Source organism: Anser cygnoides, chromosome Z (genome assembly GCF_040182565.1).
Source record: "Anser cygnoides isolate HZ-2024a breed goose chromosome Z, Taihu_goose_T2T_genome, whole genome shotgun sequence".
NCBI classification, from domain to species: domain Eukaryota; kingdom Metazoa; phylum Chordata; class Aves; order Anseriformes; family Anatidae; genus Anser; species Anser cygnoides.
Genome location: NC_089912.1, coordinates 73,094,349 through 73,112,450, shown reverse-complemented (window position 1 = coordinate 73,112,450; position 18,102 = coordinate 73,094,349). Strand labels below are relative to the sequence as shown.

The window sequence follows — 18,102 nt, the reverse complement described above, 5'->3', positions numbered from 1 at the left end:
TGTATTTTCCACATGTTGCTGAAGTCATAGAGCATTCAGTTTTCTTGTCTCTGCACTTCTGTTTTAGTTGCTACCAGAAGTAGAAAGGCCAAAATGCCATGAGAAAAATTACTCTCAAAACATTTCAAGCATTGCTAAAACAAAAATGTATTCATGTTTTGGAAAATGCTTGTCCTCATAACACCTCTAGTCCAATTTTGGGGCCAAAGTTATGTGAATCAGGGATATTTTTATCCATTCTCTTCTCCTAATATTGGCATAGAACACAACTCTCCTTTGCTGCATGCTGAGTTTACCTAGTCAATATGAGTATGAAGTGGGGCAAAACTGGATGAGACTGACTACGTTTTCTACAGCTTTCAAAAAGGTCTTAAAGCAAGACAGCCACCAAAAGACAGTGCAAAGTCAGACACATGGAGATCTGTTCCTACCTACTCATTCTTAATGTTACATGCCCTGTTTAACCTTGAAGGTCCAAATAAAATATAAAAGTTAGATACTTAAGCTTACAATTGCTTTTGCAAAATACTTATACAAACAAGCTTTAATACTTGCAAATACAATATAAAAGGCAAAGGAAGTGAGGGAGACTGTCACAGGGAGAAGAGAAAACAAGAGTTCTGGTCACAGTTCTTCTTCCAACTCACTATAAATCTGACCCCATCACTATAAAATTTGCTCAAGGCGCTATCAAAGAGCAATATGTTATTTATTATCAACCCCATGACCTCCTGTCATGTCCTCTGGAACCCCATTTAACAAGAAAGCTTTCAGTAAATGAGCAATTTAATTTTCTAAAGCTGTTTATTTCTGTTACACTCCCTAAAATGAAGCATGTTGTTTTAGGCACATTGGTGAAAAGTCTGGATCTGCTTATTAGACTGAAATGAAACATTTCAAGTCTCCGCAAATACAACTATTTCAAGATTTGGCAATGAATGTAAGTGAATAGGAAGGGGTTTTCTAACCACAAAAAATGTCCAAGCAGTTACTTTAATCTTCTATAAAGTCAGAAGCAGTTGGTGTGTTGTAAGAAAAGCCACTGCTGGCAGATGAACAATTGTTTAGTTTCCTCATCTGTAGAGTAACCAGCATGATTCAAACATAATGTGACCATGTCTGAAAGCCCAAAATGTAATAACTGACAGTCTTTCCAAAAGCTCACGTTTGCTCAGTGTTGAAGCCTGCAAGTTTCTGTGAGAGAATAATCCTTGAGAGCACATGGGTAGGGTAGATGTCACCTGTGCCAAGAAGGTGACACATGTGGGCTTCCCAGGGTTGCAGCAACCCCAGAACCATGAGCCACACCAGATGCCTCATCTGGGCAGGAAGGAGCAGCTGAGTGTGCGTGGAGACTTCATGGGAGTAAACTGGGACCAGACAAGTGGCACAAAAGAGACTAGGAAGCCCTTTGAACCAATAAGATAATGGCAGAGATAATGGCCACGCAGACAGGCCACCCACTCCTCCTTGGGTGCTAAAGAATGGAGGAGCTGGAGGAGGCTTTTCTCCAAGCCCAGCGACTGGTGTCCAGGACTGCCCTGAAGGCAGAAATGGGGACGCTGCAGTGGGCAAGTCAGGACTCTGGCTGCAGGAGCTGGGATACTTCTAAGGCATCTTAGTGGAGAGAATGAGAAAAAGGGCAGATATTTAATGTTCAGGCTTAGATAAAAATTGCAGTTTACATTTTATTTTACCTGTTTTCAGTCCTGTACCTAAGCCTGACTTTGAATCTCACTGAAAAAAAATTTCTTTTTTTGACTTTCAAGAAATCTCTTGGTGCTGCAGGGAGATCAAGATAAAACAGTCTGTAGGTTGCCTCCTCCTAAGAGAGCTGCATGCAGGAGATGCGTTGTGGGAGGCTTAGGACATTACCTACCAGCCTGCCATGGACCACTGTGCTGCAGTCTAGACACTGCAAGAGGCTGAATCTGGAAACAAGCTCTGCCTGGCCAGCAGCAGGGACAGTTTTTCCTGCAAGGAGTAAAGAGAGAGATCCTAAGGCCCTCAGGGAGCCCCAGAACCTTTCAGCACCCAGCCACTCTCATTTTCTCTCATCAAAGAGAAGTACAGCCCCATGGATTTAGCTCTGAGTATGCATTACAGAAAGCTGTGCCCGTGCATTTCTCCCCTTCACGTTTTTCCTGACACGTTGTCTACACGACTGGGTTTTGATGAGGGTAAAGCTTATAGCTGGTCATTGGGATGGAAGACCTAGGCTAAGAGGAACTCGGGATGGCTTTCCTTTCCACCAAACCTACAGGATGCCATAAAAGAATTGGAGCAGGATTGAATTTGGAGAAATAAATCCCAGCACCATGAGCCCTTTCTGAAATGATGTGAAGAGCTGCTTACTCCGTGTAAATACAGAACTTCTCTCTGGGGGTCCCAGCCTAAAGGAAAGAGAATTACTTCCACTGCATGTCTGTTCCCCTGGAGTGTAAGCCCTAAACCTCTCCCAGCACTGTGCAAAGCAAACAAATAAATAGATACATAGACAGATAAAGAAAAAGAAAAGAGAAAAAGAAAGAAAAAGAGAAAAAGAAAGAAAAAGAAAGAAAAAGAAAGAAAAAGAAAAAGAAAAAGAAAAAGAAAAAGAAAAAGAAAAAGAAAAAGAAAAAGAAAAAGAAAAAGAAAAAGAAAAAGAAAAAGAAAAAGAAAAAGAAAAAGAAAAAGAAAAAGAAAAAGAAAAAGAAAAAGAAAAAGAAAAAGAAAAAGAAAAAGAAAAAGAAAAAGAAAAAGAAAAAGAAAAAGAAAAAAAAAGAAAAAGAAAAAGAAAAAGAAAAAGAAAAAGAAAAAGAAAAAGAAAAAGAAAAAGAAAAAGAAAAAGAAAAAGAAAAAGAAAAAGAAAAAGAAAGAAAAAGAAAAAGAAAAAGAAAAAGAAAAAGAAAAAGAAAAAGAAAAAGAAAAAGAAAAAGAAAAAGAAAAAGAAAAAGAAAAAGAAAAAGAAAAAGAAAAAGAAAAAGAAAAAGAAAAAGAAAAAGAAAAAGAAAAAGAAAAAGAAAAAGAAAAAGAAAAAGAAAAAGAAAAAGAAAAAGAAAAAGAAAAAGAAAAAAGAAAAAGAGAAAAGAAAAAGAGAAAAAGAAAGAAAATCAAAGACTGTAAAGCCTGTTGAGGTTCTGTTTTACAGAAAAAACATCTTTCTCTAAACATGAGGCGTGGCCAACATAAGAGCTGTACTTCCAGGCTAAGCAAAAGATACCAAGAATTCAGTGTGAAAGAGGCTTTCATTTAGGGTACGTACAAATACATACAGGTTCAAAAATGGTGATTTAATTGCTCTGGATTGTCTTTCTTCTTTACATATTCTTTTGTCCCCTTCTCAATCTTCCTGAAGAGTGGTATGGATAAGCACAAGTGTGGGTAAGCAGAATTTGTCCATTGCTGATTTGAGGCCTATAGAGTTTATTTGCTTTTCCCAAAACACTTTGGAACAATAAAGTCTTCCCACTTACTAACCACTAAACTGCATTTCTATATCTTTGCATCAGTGCCTTTGCTCAGCAAGAAACACTGAAAATAAGTAAATTAAAAATCTTCAAACATAAAAAACTTCTGTTACTTCTCTGTTCTCCACTCCTCCCACCCCTTCCCAAACCCCCTCCTTCAGCAAAAATTTCTAGCCATGTTCCACTGACTAGATTTGCCTGCTGAGTAAAGTGGTTTTCACTAATCTGCTACTTAGCAGGTAATTGTAAAAACAATTTGTCCAAATTCATCAGTGGTGTAACATCATTGATTTCATTTGGAGTCGCACCAGGAATTAATGTGGGCTATTAATTTCACAGAAAGCTTTCCATATGCAAGTAGGTTTGTTGCATAATTGCCAGGAGTGTTGATGACTGATCCAGCTCCTGGGGGGCAGATATCAGTTGTTGTGGGGAGCTCTGCACTGTCTTGTCATAAGAAGATTGAGTTCCCTCCAGGTGAAAGCTTTTGGAAAGCTGTTGGAAAGCTGTTTCTTATAGAAAAAGATGTCAGTACATGGTGCACAACACTCCTAAAAAATATATGCTACTACTGCTGACCCAATATTCAGGAAAAGGATGCATAAAGCTTGTATATATACTGAACCTAAGTTCTCTTTAATAACAGATCATTAAACCCGTTTTAATAAGGGGCTGCTGTACCATGCATGAAGGCTGATCTAAGACCTGGAGCAACCAGCTTTCCTTGCAGCATCTTTTCCCACAAACTTTGGTGACCTCCTCATATAAGAGAAAATTTGGTCATTTATTTTAAATAAATTATACGAATGACTCACTGAATTTATGCCCATTAGTCTTCATTATTTTAAGGGGCTAGAAGATTTGTGATGGTAAATCATGAATACTGCTGCTGTAGAAATCATGAAAGACTGGGTAGGAGAGGAAGGCTATAAGACAGATAGCAGATATTTCAAGTTTCTGTCATCTGGCAAGCGTAAGAGTCATGAAGGGACTATAGAGTGTTCACACTAGGTTGATATTTTGGTGGAGATAGCTATTAGTTTTAATCAAATGCATGACACCTCTCTTAGTACTAGGTTTTAATTAAAATACATTATTTATATGCATGATCACACCTCCTGTAGCTATTGTTTTAGAGCTGTATAGTGTATTGATAGGTCATGTTGTTTTCACGATCCAAAAGGCCAGATGGTTTGAAAATCCTGACAACTCTGAGGCTAAGAAGTGACCATGAAACAGTAGAATAATGACGTTATTGGAGGACGTGCAAATACCTGAAGATTTAACAAAAGCCTCTTGAATTCCCTGGACTCTGCATGCATCTATCACACCAACCCAACCAGGAACAAGAAAGTTAGGAATGAGTAGCTGCAATTTGTAATTTTTTCTTTTGGAACACAAGCTGTTAAGGAAGGACTTTTGAATGACCATATGCATATGCAAAAAAGTAGTACAACTTTCATTCCAGCATGCCCTAGCTTTATACATTTAAGAGTATCCCTTTATTTAAGAGTGCAAGGGATAGAGATGTTAAGAAATCTAGTTCTATAAATAAACCAAGGGCAAGCTTTCTCATCAAAGTGTGGTTGACCTGACTATGGAGACTATCCTTTGCTATATATAGCCAAAGAATGAGTATTTTTAAAAGATCAGAGAAAGAATAAAAACATTCTAAGTATACACAAGCATAGTTTTGTAGTGCAGGTTTGAAATGCAGCACTAAATGGATCCATGGACAATAATCCAGCTACTCGAGTCTCTAAAAATCCCCGAGTCTTTCCAAAAACCCTGGGCTTTGTGAAGATTATCCAAGGTTAGAAGCAAGTCTCCCGGGAGCCAGCTGCAGGCAACAGTGGACAAGGCATCTGCTAAGGGCAGCAGATTGTATGGTCAGCAAAAAGACATGACTGAGCATTGGCCTTGTTGTTAGCATCGTCTGTGCCAGGTGAGATGAGGACAGCATAACTTGAAAGGGCAACTGAGGTCCTCCAGCTCCCTGGCATGATTGTCAACGGCACCACCTAGTACTAACACTACACACATAAGACATGCCTGAGTGCACTGGGGGTGGAAAGAGAGTGGAAAGGGAGGAGGGAAAAGGAAAAAGTATCAACAAATCCAATGCAGTTGATAACAAGAATGCAGAACAGTGGAACTAAAAAGGATATTTAGAAAGGTTTAAAAAAAAAATCATGGGAAAAAAATAAATACTTTGTCAGATCTCTCTAGAATGAGGTGTATTTTAGACTTTTGGTTTTATTAAAGACAGCTTTCTGAGCAACACCCAGAGGGCTCTGTAGTATGTGTCTGAAATAACAATCAGACACAAAACAGGAGCACACAAATAAAATCTGGCCAGACCTCCAGGGAGATTAGCAAGTTCCCAAGAGTGCTTTCAAGTGAAGGATTGTCGTGCTTGCTTTGAATACACCAATTAACCTCGCACCAAGAGAGCACTGAGGAAGCAAAGTTAATCTAATGTAAAACCAGTGTCAGATCGAAACTAGGGAATATAAATGAATTTTTCATTTCTCTTGCAGGTTATACAAGTGAGAGGCTCAACCCCTTGGACAAAGTAACCCCACATTCTGGAACATTATGGAGCTGTACCAGGAGACAGAAAGGCAAAACAGTTTTATTTCAGTAATAGGTGATGGCTGAGGCTTCGGGTTAAGGGAGAAACTGGGCATAATTTCATGTCACCAACATGGGGTCTTTACAGAGTATCAACCTGGGGCTCAGCAGCGGGAAATGGGTGAGAGAAGGGTATGGAGGAGAAGGAAGGAGAGCTGCCAACCAAAGGAAAGGGGCTGTGATGCTCACCTGCTGCCGTGTTATGTACACAGGCTGGGAAGCGTGAGCAGCCCATCAGAGTAATCAGTCATTTCAGCTGGGCACCACCTGGCTCCTGTTTCAGCATGCTCTCTTTGTCACTTTCCACTTTTCATGCTTACCATGGCAGACCACGGTCTCTGTACTCAAAACTCCAAAGTTGCTGGCTGTCACAGCGAGAGGTAGGGCCGTATCATCACCTCTGGACTCTGCAAGCCCAGTTAGTCCCCTAAAAATCAACACGGTAGCATCAACCAGCACTATTTTTTCCTAATAACAACAACATGAGAATCCAGTGGTGTCCCATGGGGATGACACTGCACAGGACAGGCAGACAGAGCTGGCTGTGAGTTAGGTGGAGGGTCCCACAACCACAACTGCCAGGCTCAACAGGGCTGTGAGGAGCAGGGATGGATGAGTAAAAGAGCTGGAGCCAGGCTAGGGTAAGGCAGGGCACAGAGATTTTAACGAAGGGACCTGTGTAGCTGCAGCCATGGGGAGCTTGCACAGCAGCATATGGTTGTGTTTTCCTCTTCAGCCACTTGATCAGCTGAAAATCCTTTCTGTTCCAAGGGAAGGTCTTGAATTCATGTACAGCTCAAAGAACAGAGCTCAGCAGCAGGAGGCAGGGTGGGAACCAGCCACGTTCGGAGCCCTGTGTCCCACAGAGGGACAGGGCACTGGGATGGGAGAGCTCAGCCGTCATGTGTGGGATGGATGGCCTGAAGACATGGGAGCTGCAGAGAGGCTGGAGGAGAGGCAGCTGCAGGCAGAGCCATCAGCAGAGGCTAATTTTACAAATTGAAACAACAATACTAATGGTATAGGCGTGACAAGCTGTGTCGCAGCTGTTTTGGGATTCAGCCGGCTTGATGTTGTTTTGATTAGCCTGAAATTCAGCTGGCGGGATGCTTGCATGGGCACACGTGTGGGTGGGAGGATAAACACAGCTGAGCAAATCTGGTCCCGGGTCTTGCTTCTCCACAAGCAAATGGGGAAGCTTATCCTTGGCTCAGGTAAGAGCTGTCTTCCCTACCGCACCAAAAAGGTATAAATGTGTTTAATAACATGTATCACAGGAGCTTTTGCCGCAGTTTTGCTGGTGTGTACTGCTTTAGACAAAGTGCAAATGCCTTTAATGCCAAGTGAAGCTGGTGAAACTCAGGCAGCTGTGAAGAAGAAAAATACGCCTGGGGAGAGAAGAAAGGAAAAGGAGCAACATCCTGAAGGATAACACATGACAATTTAAATAGGATTCTTCCTTGTTAATATACCTCTCTAAAAGCTCACTTTCAACCAGCTCTTTGCTGCAGAAGCTAAACAGAGCTTGTTCAAAACCCTTATTTTCGTTCCTACGGTATGCTAATGGCAACTGGTTGTAAACACACCAACTGCTTCTGGGCTGGCACTGAAGGACTGGGGAGGGGAGAAATGGAAAATATAAAGCCAATAGAAGGTGGAAAGCAATTGTATGAATGGGGTGAGTAACAGTAAAATAAAATCTAGTAGCCACAAGACTCTCAGGGGTTAATAAATGAGCAATGCCCACACAGATGGCTGGAAAACACAGCCAAGTCTTTGTGCTTCACAGCAGATCTGAGACTGTAAGCTCAGGCATACAGCTTGTCCCCATGACAGAACCTCAGTGCCCTGTGAAATCTTCATTACTCAGGAACATGAGGAAATTCCTCTTCATAGCACCTAACCATTTCAAAACAATGTACTTGGCTAAAACAAACACTTAGTGGTCTAAACGTCAGGATTTAAGATAAAAGCAAGCTCTGGATGCAGAAATGTGGACACTAGAGAATATAGGCATACAACCACCACCAGAGAAAAGGACAAGGCTGGAGATTCCCATTGTACAGTGAATAAGAGAGAGCAGCAGAGGCTCAGAGGCAGCAATTCCCATGGCCCCATGGACAGTAACCAGAAGACACAGACTGAGGTCCTATTTAGTCCTAGAGGCTGTTCTAAGGGACACGGAGTGCTTGTGTGGGGGTGCTTCCACAACAGCATTTTTCTTTGTTTCAGAGTGTATTCCTGCAGAGAATCTCCTGACTGTCCCCACATCAGAGCCAGTGAGAGACGGTAACCACCAGATCAACACTACAGCATGTGCCAGATTCTCCTCCTCCTTTCCTACTTCTGCCATTTAAAGAGTGTGTGTAAATACTCCCTAACTCATTTTGTATCAACCAAGGGACATCAAGGCACATAAGCTACCTAAAATGATTGGATGGACAGGTAACAACTCCGTGAGGAGAGAAACAGTAAGCCTTTCACCAGCACAACAGTTTGATGAATATTTATCTATCTGTTCACATCCATTAACAGTTTGATGCCTCTGTGAAAGACTACTTTATCTCCAGTTCTGCTATCTGTCCTACTGCCAGGGACATCCTCATTAATTAGAATGCAATGGGGATAACACTCTTCAGCATTTGCAAAGCAGGAGGTGGAAAGCTGAGATTCTTTGTGACCATCTGTAAGCAGAAAGGGAACCAAGGGATTTCAAAAAGTAAGCGTAAAAGAAAACAAAGGATACAGATGTTCAAAAGGATGAAGAAAATAGTTTGCCTCATACTGTTTGCCTCAGACTTGCCTGAATAAGAAAAATCCCCCATACTCATGTGAGTGGGAGGTGAGTCAAGACTATTGATATGAATTTACTTAAGCAAAGGGTGCAATATGTCCAATATAATTTGTCTTGGCTTTTCAACTCTCTTATGCTGTATAAGCAGTGTGTTACAGACTGCCACTCAAATAATGGATTTTTTCATCTATTGGACTTTTTGTAGAAGGAACTAATGAAAATAATACTCCTTGTATATTGCTCAGACATTTGGAAATGATCTTAATAATAATAATAATAATAATAATTTTTAAAAACACTTTACTTTAGGAAGATATACCAAAACTCTTTGTAGGAGGCATAGCTTGTAATTCATCCAGCACCAAATGCTTGATCCATCAGCAACATAGTTTGAAACTTGTATCTTTGCAGAGAAGTAACATTCTTTAGTGAGCTAAAATTTGTAAAATTTGCACAACAATAAACTTTTCTTTTAAAACTTTTTTATGGGTACAAAGACTGTTAGAATTGTTACAATTCTAACATGCCTCAGTCTTAATCCTGGTATTCCAGCAATGGAGAGCCTTTTCCTTGTCATATGAGGAGCTTTATCTGCATGGAGGGTGATACTCTCTGTCTAGCATCAGTGCATCACTCTAAGGCAGGGGCAGCATCAAGATCTGAGTGTGGTTCCCTGTGGGTCAGGCCAGCACAATGTGCAACCCATAATGTCTTTAAATCCTGTCCTCTATCATTTCAAAACCCACTTTTGCATTGCCATCAAGGCAATTGCAAAATCAGTGCAATCTAAGGTTTGGCACTATTGTCTTCCATGTGGGAGGATGGTCCAGAAATGGCCACAACAGTAGGGCCTCTCTGCCAAATCGACAGAGGCTGGCTAGCTGTCCTTGGGTTGAATTCAACCAAGTCTGAGTGTGTTATTGATGAAATACATCTAATTTTTCCATGACTTCAGGAAGTTTCCAACAGCAATTCTCTTTGTCTTTTCCCTTGTCCAGGTGTAACACAAGGAAGGAATTTCAGTTCTTCACCACATTATGATGTACAGCAGTAAGAGTAACCATGCTTCAATGAATATTATACCTCAGCAGCACTGTGTAGTCTTGCTGACAAGCTACAGCTGTATACAAGCTGGTTGCCCAGTCCATCCAGAAACTATCTGATCAGAGGTAAAAGAAATTGGTTGTTTCCTTATGAAACAGGTTCAGTTAATCTATCATCTTTAACTAAATACACTCCTTCCTTGAATATATACATATATACATACATCAAAAAGCAATTAATCACACTTGCAGGATTATCCAGGACATCAAGAACAAAACACAGAGGCACTACAGTAAAGGCAGAAACTTGCTGACATGGCAAAGGCAAACCAAAGGGTTAAGTGAAGAAATTTAGTATAAAAAAGTGTAATCCATATTCTACTCTCCTATCTGTTGATTTATTCTATGGTTTACAAATGCACTGATCGGTGCAAGACTCTGCCTCAGGAATTCAATATCTGTGGGACGCAAGTAAAGTTTTATAAGTATAATGTTGGTATAAGGAAAACTGAATTGGATCTCCCCTTCAATCCATTCCTGATTATAGGGTGGGCCGCTGTGCTTTCTTTTCACTGTATCTTGAAGCATTTATCTGAAGGTTTGCAAGCCAAACGCAGTAGCTGATCATCTAAAGTCAGGAAGCAAATCAACTAAATGCTTATAAGAAGACCTAAGTTAGTACGTATCTATACCGTAATAAAGAAATCATGCCAGATATGATTTTTTAACTCTATTGGTAGTGCGTGAACAAAGCAGGCAATTCCTAAGGACAGAAAATTGCAAGGTTGAAGGAAGTGTGCATTTTTCCCATGCCAGAATGCTGGCCACCCAGGTAATGATCTAGAGGTCAAGTTAGGAGGAAACACGATCCCGGTGAGGAGCAACATCTCTTGCATCCCCACCCCAGCACCCCAACCCCAGGAGCACAATTTGGATCTGCAGAGCTTCTCCCTTCCTTGCTGTACAGAGCTGGCCACTCTGCATACATTGGGACAGCAAAATCTAACTTTCCCTGACTTACTCTGTGTTAAAGAAAGGGGAAATAGAAAGGAATTGGAGATTTCAAGTGTCCCCAGAGAAACATGAGAGCAGTGACAGAGCACAACCACCACAAAATGGTGTGGTGATAGCTATGACAACAGTTCAGAGTTTTATTCTTGCTTTCCATGCCAAAGACAGGTCAGATGTATTGAGCCAGACCATCTTTGATATAGGAATTTCATTTTTCCAATAACAATTATTGTTTGTATCCTGCCATTATAAACAAAGTTTTAAAGGATCTCTGATTTTAATTTTCTTTGTAATATTTCATTTTCAGATGTATTGCCAAAACCACTAGCACAAAACCAAAAGAATATAAATAATGAATGTATGTGTTCTATGTCTGAATTAAGAATATACTTTTTCCATCTGTATTTGGAAACAAGTTATTTTATATGTTATATTTATTTGAGAAAGTATGTAAAACCTCTTGTCATTGCCAAATTAAAATAATAATTATAACAATATTTTATGTTTAACATAAAAATCCTTGCTTCTGGACTGAACATTCCAACCTTAATTCTATCAAGCTGCTATTTCAAGCTATTCCATAAGTGACTATCTTGACTTAATTATAGCTTTTCAGTTCCTTTCCATCATTTATTTCAACAAAGATACTTCTAAAAAGAAAATCTTGTTTTAATCCAAAAATCAGTCTGGCTGAAAACAACTCCAGAGTTTCTCTCTACTTCACTAAAAATAAATAAATAAATAAATAAATAATAATAAAAAAAAAAAGATTAAATAATGAAGCCTGGAAGCAACTGCCCAACACAAAAAAGTTTAAACAAAACATGATATTTTTTATCATTATGATTTTTACTACCACCTCACCAAAGCCCTTAAGAGATTTAGATTCTGAGATCACGACAGAGTGCAGACACATACAATAGGCGCAATACTTTGCAAAAGTACTCTTCCTTTGTCTAGAAAAACTTCCTGGGTTGAAGTCCATAGTAATTATAGAAAATCTTCACATTCTATATTTTCATAAATGCTTGAAGAATTGGCTTGGCAGGCCTCAGTAGGTCTAAACCTAGAGGCCAAATTTGGCTATCATTTGCCTGAGAGAAGTCTGGATTCATTCTACTGGTGCCAAACAGCAGTCCTCAGGATGACATTTGTGCTGAGCGCACAACCCAGGCAAGGGCACCTCAGTGCTGCAGCAAGGGACTACCCATGGTGTGAAAGCCGATCCTTGCTGAAGCTTCTTTGATTCGTGGACTCATTGAACCATCAATACATCTTCAGATACCGATCCTCAAATAAAGTCATTGCACATTGCTGATTCTTTTATTTCCAACCTGTAAGCAGAACCAAAATCTGACCTGGTTTCTATTTTCTTTTAAAGTGCTTTACAGACCATGACACATCACAAGTATGTGATTTCTGCCACAAGTAGTCCTTCTGAAACCTGGCAGGTAAGTAGGAGCCCTCTCTCTTTCAACAGAAATTAACATGGCAGGAGTCAGGTCCTAAATATGAAGAATCTGGCTCATATAAATCAGTTTGTCAAAGTTTCAGCATGGGAAGAGATATAAAATTCCAACATAACAAAAGAGTGAGGGTATCAGTATGAGAAATCTGTTATGTAGCTTCACTGTCTCTTTATCGGTGAGCTACTGCCAGTTGTTGAAGGAGGAGACGGGTTGGCCAATCTCCACAAGACAGTAGCACTACTCCCCTCTCCTCCACAGGAAGAGACATGTTCTCCAACATCCTGAACTACCTCTTGGGATGCACAACACAGTCAGGCGCAGTCAGCAGTTACACAGTTTTATTATTGTAATAAATTACTAATCATTTTCATTTGCCTTTGATTTGGGACTTTTAAGAGAGTGCTCAGAGAAAACCACTTAACAGAGTCATACAAACCTAACCAGAAATTACTGGAAACATTAATTTATTCTTGCAATATTATCTAAGCTAATTTTGTAGCCATAAGAAGTTCAGAGTTGATTTGGACTAACCCAAAATGCTGGCCACTTCTCCAAAACAAATAAGAGAACAAAGTACTGCTTTTGCTAGGCACTAGTTACAACTACATGGGAAGAGATCATGCAGTCCAAATGTTACATTGCTCATTCATCCCATATCAGAATTGTCTTTTAGAATATCAAGAGGCCACAAAGCTTTATGGAGTCTGGAAGAGTTGGGGGAGGATCTCAAATTTGAACATGAAAATGTTAATCCACCCTTGGGAGATATATCAACCTTGGCCAAAGGGATCAAAGCAATATTGGTGGTTTTTTATGTGATTCCAGGCTGGCAAGTTGTATGCCAAGCTTCAGCTTGATATTGTTTCACACAGCTGAGATGATAACGTACAGACCTTTGCTAACCAACTGGTTTAGTAAAAAGTACCAGAAAAATTACAGTGTAAAAGTAGGTCCTACAGATCCAAACCAGCTGTATCACATATGAAATAGGCAGTCAGATATGAATGAGACATCTTCACTTTGGTACATGAAGATGTAAGATGTGGATGTGTCTTTCATTCTCTCTCCACACTTGTGCTAAAGAAAAGCCAAATACTCAGCCAGCATAAGTGCAACCTCACTGCTTAAGTAAGAACTGTACGGGCTTCTGGCAGCTGCAGCTAAAAGCTACATGCAAAGGAGAGATAAAGCAACCACTACAAATGCTTGTAAAAGGACAGCAAAGCACCAAGCTGTCAAATAGACAAAGATGTTGACAACAAAAAATGTTCATGGCAACTAAGTGCAATTTGAATGAGTTGGGACCTCTGCCTTCAGAAGATGGGGATTACAAGCTTCTGTAGCAATGACAGAGCAGTAGCTTCTGTGCTCTCTCCATCTGCTCCACACTGATAATTGTTTAGCACAGGCATCAGTATGGTACAACCATAAGATTCACATCATACTCAACCTAATGAGATACAGTTAATTATTTTGCTATGTAGCACTGCCTATGAAGTCAGACTGGGCAATCTGACACATCACTCAGGATTGTAAGACCTACTCTGGAAAGCTTGCAGAAGCTTTGAAGCTTCACCACTTCTTTGACTTCCGGGGACAGCTGCTTAGCTGATCAAACTGATCCCACAGACTTGTGCTGACTGACACCCACTGGGAACGTACCCCAAACCCACACAGCTCCAGCTGGAAGTGGTTACCAGAGGAGGGTCACTCAGTGCATGGCCAGCTTCTTGTTCACCTGAGAACCTACTAAAGGTGAGCCTGGACATGGGACAGGACACGGGACAGGGCAAAAGGAACCAACCCAGGATTCCCATTTCATACAACCAGGAAAAAGAGTGCACAATAACTTTCTGGGGTGAGACAGTGGCATTTTTAGCAATGACAGTGTTTCAGGCTCCCATAGGGCAGAGGAGCTGTACTACTTTCTGCAGCATCAGACTGGCATCTGTAGACAAGTTAGCAAGCCACCGTACAACATATCCACATTAAGCTTGGTCATTGCAGCTCCGTCTCTCATCCCATTAGACTGAAGTGAACAGCTGCAAAGCTATGGGTGGAGGTTTGAGCCCAGGCCACCAGGAAAACTCACCCACCCAAGTCACATCACCTCTTTCCCAAAAACCCCAAAGCCCTGCCCCCAGAACAACACCAGCTAACACATGCACTGTCTTAAGGGTACATTTCCAGCCCCGTGTTAGGCAGGAGAACTCTGGGACTGGAAGCCACAGCCATAGCCTCTCATGTGGCCCACTATGTGTCCCCAAGAGGAGCAACAAGGCAGTCGAGAGAGGCAGCATAGAAATAGGGTTGGATCTTGCTGCTTTATACTTCACAGGGAATCACTGGATAAACAGTAAATGGAAAAATCAAAGTGTTTTACTTTTTTGCAAGTGTTTTCAGGCTCAAAGCTTTTGCAAGACTGATTTGAATTAAACCGATTGACCCATGTCCCCCTCATCAAATCCAGATGTCATAACAAAGTCCTGTATTTATTCCCAATGCTGCAGTATACCAAGTTCATGACCAGGATCTGCGATGTCTAGCAAGAGGGCACAACTAACATAAGCACACAATTAGCTATCATAAATAAACTAATGCTAGCAGATCTCATCATCGTGCGTCTTCCACTGCATCTAAGAGAAGAGGAAGCTGTTGTGACATCTTTTAGTACTCAGCTAATAACCACAGCATGAACAGAAAGGGGGAAGAAACAATTGTTGAATATCTCCATCTTTAGGTTTTCAGCCACCCTCAGTAACAGCATGTATTGCATAAGTTCTGCTCCAAAAAGAAACTGAATTAATTTCATTCCCAAATCCTCACTTCTAGCCATTAAATTGCTTAGAGGTAGGAAGCAGAAGTACTGTTCAAGTACGTTCATTGCATGGGTTTAGGCATCTTCCACCACCTAAAATCAGCAAAGAAAAGCCTTTCTCATTACTGAAGCATAGCTAGTGCACCCCAATCTTGGTGGTAATAACAAATAGCAATTAGATGGTTACTGGTGTGGGGGGGAGTTACAACAAAAGCATTTCAAATGATGCTTAGCAAAGCCTCGTACTGCTCATTGCTGCATCAATTTAAAATCTAATTAATGGCCCATATAATAATCAAATTAACTTGCTATGGATTGTCATTATGTCCTATCCTCAGGAAATGCCTTAAATAAACACTTGGAGCTGAAGGAAGTATTCATTGCTAACCCTGTTAGCTCGTGAGTAATAATAACATGCCAAATTATAAATCACAGTTGGTTCAGAAACAGCAATAGTCCTGAGATTTGCTGTATAGGGGGGCCTAATAAAACAGCATTTCCATGACTGATGGGAAAACAAGGAGATAGGAAATATAACTAGCATAGCTATCTTTCAGCAACCAGCAAGCTCCTATGGAAAAATAGTTTTGATGTGAATTAGCGTGTTAGTGTCCTATGAATGAATGAAGCTCCCAGCAGCAGTTTACGGAGAGAGGTGGAATATTCTGATAAAGTCTGGGGCACTGCAGTGGTTGCAGCATTACCACAGGTGAATGAAAGCAAAGGAACTGCAGCTCCTCTATGAAACAAAAAAAAATGAATGTTCACATTTTAAGAGATATGGACACATTTCTAGAAAATTGCAAGTGCACATAAACAGACTTTGAGTAATATGTGAAGTTTAGCTCTGAAAAGCAATTAGATATCAATAAAAGCTTCCTATTCAACTGACTTTCTGCATGTACTCACATTAAGTCCGGATGACATTATTGTCTAAAAATCATTGCTAACAGTGTTTATTTGGAATAGTGTTATGAAACCAAATGCCTGGCAGAAACTGTTGGAAATGGTGAAGTCAGTAAAGACCTAATTCTGTAGTTCAAGTATACATTAAGTGTTCCTGAGTTGTTTCAATGACTTCCAAGTATTGATGAGAGAAGATAGAATAAACTTGGCTGTTCACGTTTTTGTTTTACAGATGGCAAAAAGAGGTCAAGGAGCTGAAACGTGTTGCTGTCAGTTGTAAAGAAAGCTTGGCGATAGAGCCTAGAAGACAACTCAAATTTCTCACCATCATCCCCTGCATTTATTCATGCCACAGTACTTCAGTTTTCTTTCCCAACTATTTAACAATTCCCAGACTATAGTAGTTTTGAAACTCCTCTCAGGCCTATGACTTGAGGCTCAAGTGGCAAGACAAGGAAAAATTGTTTAAGCACCACCAAACACAGCCAACATGAACAAAACCCAGCACTGATGCAAAATTTGTCTCTGTGATCAAGAACCATTAAAGGCTGGTGAAACCTAATCTGGAAACCCATCTGTAGGAATAAACAAGCAGTCCAAATTGGTGTAGCACATAAAGACAGAGGGGAAGCCAACATATTCTCTTTTCAATAAATGATAACAAACCTGTGAGCATTCATTTCTTCTTGGACTGTGAAAGCGACAGCAGCCACCACATCAGCACAGCAGACAGATCTCAGGCCTAAGTCACTGTAAAAAAAAATAGAAAAAAATCTGAATTTGCTTTTCAAAGGCTGCTAAGCTTTTGCCAAACCAGTCAAATGTACATTGGTTTGTGAAAAATATATATATATATAATAATAATAACCTACTGTTATAGTGCAGTGGCTAAAAATACAAACGAAAGAGGCCTGCTAGATGTGGCATGACATTAGGACAATGGCCACCCCAAGCACCCTAGTGCAACTGCTACCAAGAGAAGTAAGAATGTGGTTTTCACTCAACTACATTAAAAGCACAGAAAGGCTAGTAAGTGGAGATGGAGTTGATGGCTAGCAAGAAAAGAGGAGCTGTAATCAAATTTAATTCACTTGCAGTCTGAAGGTTTAAAAAGTAGGGTTTTCTCCAAAAACAGAATTGAGAGTAGACAAGCTAACCCAAGCAAGGCATGTTTCCTGAGCTTATTGATGTCAGCTGAGTTGGGAAATGACCCTTTTCTCCCTGAAGCCACTCTCCAGAGCAAGGGCCCAGAAACTCGCCTTTGTGCTGTTTTAATGTAGAAGTATCTTATGAAGCTCAATATGTGGTGGAACTGTACAGAAATATAGCAGGTACTACCAGCTCCTCTTTTCACCTCAGCATATACGTAGTGTACAAGGATGATGAATTAGCTTTCCAGTACCTCATTTTAGCACGTGAAGCAGATATTTAGTGCCTGCAAAGATGCTGGTTGTCCTCAGGAACAGCATCGATTCAGACATGCTCAAGACCACCACTGTGCAAACATGACTATCTGTTCCCAAGGCCAGCCGAGTGCAGGAAGCAGACAAGGTCCCTTGGTGGAAATACAGCCCATGATCCTCACAGAACATCTTGTGGTACTCTGCAAGCCCAGCTTGCACTCCATTTCCATCACCAGAGATGCAGGGGAGTGCAGTGCAGAGGCACACAGCAGCCTTTCAACATGGCTTATTAGTTACGAAGCAGGGCCGGTGCTTCCATGCTTCATCAGCTCCAGAACCACACTGTGCTCTCCTGACATCCCCCATCCCATGGCACACACAGTGCTGCATGAATGCGCAGCATCGCTTGGGTCCAGCACCACAAAGCACTGCACAGAGGCACTGAGCATGGCTCACATTTGACCTGCTGAGGTTATCCATTCCAGATGAGCTTGTCCAGGACTGTCCTGCTCTGGTGAACATCAGTGTCTAGTTTTTTTCTAGTTCTATTTTTTCCCTACCATTATCCACCCTCC

The 18,102-nt window shown here is 40.7% G+C and overlaps 1 long non-coding RNA gene across 1 annotated transcript in view; it reads right to left on the bottom strand.

Annotated features, from left to right (window-relative positions):
• Positions 1-18,102, bottom strand: part of LOC106035571 (uncharacterized) — a 69,551-nt gene that overhangs the window by 28,426 nt on the left and 23,023 nt on the right. The window contains exon 4 of the long non-coding RNA XR_007158624.2: positions 16,791-16,874. This is a non-coding gene — a long non-coding RNA (uncharacterized lncRNA). The remainder of the gene's footprint in view (positions 1-16,790; positions 16,875-18,102) is intronic.